The sequence below is a fragment of the Lycium ferocissimum genome, unplaced genomic scaffold, assembly GCF_029784015.1.
Source record: "Lycium ferocissimum isolate CSIRO_LF1 unplaced genomic scaffold, AGI_CSIRO_Lferr_CH_V1 ctg3503, whole genome shotgun sequence".
Classification (NCBI taxonomy): domain Eukaryota; kingdom Viridiplantae; phylum Streptophyta; class Magnoliopsida; order Solanales; family Solanaceae; genus Lycium; species Lycium ferocissimum.
The window spans coordinates 78,445-82,802 of NW_026725422.1; positions in this window are offsets into that span (position 1 = coordinate 78,445).

Sequence of the window (4,358 nt, forward strand, 5' to 3'; positions counted from 1 at the left end):
GACCTAAAGTTGGCTGCGATTATTCATGCACTAAAAATATGGAGGCATTATTTATATAGTGTTCATGTGGATATTTATACAGATCACAAGAGTCTCTAATAAATTTTCAAATACAAAGAATTGAATTTACGCAACGGCAGTGGTTGGAGCTATTGAAAGATTATGATGTGAGCATCTTATATCATCCGGGAAAGGCGAATGTAGTAGCCGATGCGGTTAGCTGCAAATCCATGGGCAATTTAGTTGATGTTCAACCGGAGAATAAGGAGTTAGTCCGCGAGTTTCGACAACTAGCTAGCCTAGGAGTTCGCATAATGGACTCGAGCAGTACGCGAGTTACTGTCCAGAACCCAACGGTGTCATCTTCAGTAGGGGAGGTAAAGAAGAGCCAATACGAAGACCCCGTGTTTGTTCACTATAGAGATGTGCTTCCTCATAAAGAGAAGTTAGCATTTCAGGTTCCTGTATATGGAGTTCTCAGGCATCAAGGCAGATTATGTGTTCCTAATGTTGCAGGGCTACGTCGACAGATCCTGGAGGAAGCCCATCATTCTCGTTATTCTATCCATCCAGGAGCGACATAGATGTATCATGATCTTAAATATATAGATGTATCATGATCTTAAATCTATATATTGGTGGAATGGAATAAAGCAAGATATAGCGAAGTTTGTAGCCCAATGTCCTAATTGTTAATAGGTCAAGATGGAGCATCAGAAGCCCAGAGGATTGTTGCAAGCTATAGAAATTCCAACTCGGAAATGGGAGGCGATTAATATGGACTTCATTACAGGCTTACCTCATTCCCGGTGTAAGTATGATTCTATATAGGTGGTTGTGGATGGACTCACAAAATCAGCTCATTTCCTGCCAGTTAGAATTACGTACTCAGCAGAAGATTATGCAAAGTTGTAAGTCAAAGAGATAGTATGACTTCACGGTGTTCCAGTATCCATTATCACTGATAGAGGAGTACAATTTACAGCTAATTTTTGGAAATCCTTCCAAGAAGGTTTGGGAACACAAGTGAGACTTAGTATCGCGTTCCATCCACAAACTGACGGACAGGCTGAGCGCACTATCCAAACCCTTGAAGATATCCTGAGAGTATGTGTGCTACTTTTTAGAGAAAATTGGGATGATCATTTGCCGCTTATTGAATTTGCATACAATAATAGTTATCACTCCAGTATTCAGATGGCCCATATGAAGCTCTATATGGAAAGAAATGTAGATCGCCTATTGGATGGTTCGAAGTAGGAGAGACAAAGTTTGTAGGCCCATACTTGATCTAGCAAGCAGTGGAGAAGATTAAGCTTATCCAAGATCAGTTGCTAACAGCCCAAAGTCGTCAGAAATCTTATGCCGACAATCGTCGATGAGATCTGGAATTCAAAGTTAACGATTGGGTATTCTTGAAAGTGTCACCGATGAAAGGTGTAATGAGATTTCACAAAAAAGGGAAGCTTAGTCCCTGGTATATTGGGCCTTACAAGATTGTGTGCAAGGTAGGCCAAGTAGCCTACGAGTTGGATTTGCCTTCAGAGTTAAAGTCAGTCCACCCAGTGTTTCATGTGTCATTGCTTTAAAATTGCGTGGGAGATCCTTCCAGAATTGTGCCTGTAGATGATGTACAAGTTACTAAAAAATTGTCCTATGAAGAAGTACCCATTGCCATTCTAGATAGGCAAGTTCGAAGACTTAGAACCAAAGATGTAGCTTCAATTAAAGTCTTATAGAGAAACAATAATTGAGAGAAAATGACTTGGGAAGCATAGGAGTATATGAAGTCCAGGTATCCGCATCTATTTCCACCTCCAGAAGAGCTCCAGACAGAGACATCATCATTCTCAGGTAAGTGATGCTTCTTTGAATGATTTGTTGGTCATGTGTGGCAAATATGAGTATTGATGTTGTAGCTTTGTGAGGAATTGTATATCTTGGGTTGTTATGACAGAATGGTAGTGGTACAATTACAAGGGAAACTCTGGCAAAATTTTCGTAGAAATCCCTAAGAACTTAACATTCGAGGGCGAATGTTTCTATGGGGGGAGGAATGTTACACCTCTTGGTTTTTGTACGTTGAGATTCACTAGGTGTTAGCTGTCCAATTGTGGACACTACAGTTATCGTCCAGGAGATATGAGATCATATGCGCTCATCTTATGATTATGAGGGTTAAGCTCATGTGATAGGTCATGAAAGGGTTGGGGAACAGGTGAATCAAGGAGATTGAGTTTTCGGAACTCTGGAGAAAAGTTGGGTAAGATTTGGTACGATAATTTTGGTCTAACTTGGATAAAGAAAATCTTTTAATATATTAGGAGTTTTGGAGTGAACGAAAGCCTAAAATGAAGTTCGGGAAGTATAGTTTCCAACGCAACAAATCGAGCATCAATCCGACATCAGAATCAAGTGTTATGAGTATTTTAAGATGGCCTGTCAGAGTAGGGAATTAACCCTGTGCGAACGTGCCAGAAGGTGGCGTGAATGCACAGAGGAGAACCCAGCAACTCAGCGTGAACGCGCCATAAGGCAGTGCGGTCGCGTTGAGCAATTTTTGAGTCAGTCCAGGCAGACTCTGGAATATTATATAAGGGGTGTTACCCCCTTTTTTTTCATCCAAAACACCCCAAACCTCATCGAAACTTCTGGAAAATTCCTCCCAACTTCCAACATCAAATTTTAAGACCAAATCAAGTATAATCCCTGGATTTAGGTTCAGATAGCGTATAGTTGCGGTTATAAAATCGTATTGCGGCGAGTCTTGGCTTGAACCCAAGGTGGAATGTGAAGATATTGTGGTTCTAGCGGATGTAAGGTATGAATCTTCCTTTATTGGTATTGATTTTGGTTTATTTACGGAGATAAAGTTATTAAATAATCGTATAACGAGTTGGTTAGTTGAGAAATTTGGAAAACATCGTGAGGGATGTTTTATGGAGCTAAACCGACTTCAACACCTATAAAAGGGGGTTTACCCCCTCATTCTTCATCAAAACTTCCCTCTAACCTTCCCAAATATTTTGGTTCATTCTCCCAACTTCCGTCCACCAAATTTTATAACAAATTAAGTGGAAATCTCCGGATTTAGGTTCGGACAGCGTATAGTTGCAATTATAATATCATATTGCTGCAATTTTGGGCTTGGATTTAAGGTGAAAAGTGAAGATATTGCGGTTCCAGTGGAAGTAAGGTATGAATCTTCCCTTATTGATATTGATTTAGGTTTAATTATGAAGATGGGGTTATTAAATGATCGTATAATAAACTGTTGATAAAGAAATTGAATAAACATTATGTGGGATGTTTATGTAGTATTTTGGTGATGATATTATTGTTATTGATGTTGGTATTGGTATTGTTGCTGTTGTTGGTTGTAGGATTGTGATTTCGGGCTAGGCATAGAAATAGGGGAGATGCTGCTCGAATTTCGGCAGATCCTAAATGGATTTAAATTAGTGGCTTACAGTGAGCGTATGATGATGAGCCAAACAATGATATGAATGGTTGTGTATGTAGATCACGAGACTACAAACGAACTTAAGTAAATTGCAAGATAGGAAGTGAGTTGGAAAAGTCGAGAAGTAAGCTCCAAGGTATGTAAGGCTAGTCCCTTTCTTTCTAAAGGCATGGTTCTCTTCTTGTGGACCCATACATGTGTTCCCATAACATCTTTATTCTCAAAATCTAAACTTTCATCATTTTCAAAGTTCTTATGATGCTGTTATACCCCGTACTTTGTACGTTGGAATATTCTAAGTTGGTTGCGACAAGTTAAGGACAAGGTTATATTTTCTTCCAATTTTGTTAAAAGTGCATAATTTGCATATTCATATTTTTATTGGTATGGAATGTTAAGGGTAAATTTGGAATAAGGAAAATTTGGGGTTAAAAGTGAATTATGGAAAGTTAAGCATTTCATGAGAATTTGGGGCTAGAACTGAAATTTTGGAAAAAGAATATTTCATGAAAATGTCCATATGTGGCCATGTGTGGGGTGTGGGCCATGGGCCACATGGAAGTAATATATAAGTGGCTAAAAGATGACAATTAATCATCTTCATCATTTTCATCACTTGGAAAATTCAAGAAACTTGTAGAGAAAAAAGAAGGGAGGTGGGAGCCCACACATTGAGATTTTTTTTTTTGGGACATGCGACAATTTATATGAATCACATATGTGAAGTTAAACATAACTCAAGAAGGACCCTTGAGCCAAATCAAAGTGGAAGTCCTCCAAACAAATATTTTTAAGTAACGTTTTCGGGTGATCTGACTTCGAGGCGAGAAACGGTATTATAAGTTTGGAATTTGGAAAAATACCAAAGATAGAAGTTGTAGATAATTTAATTATC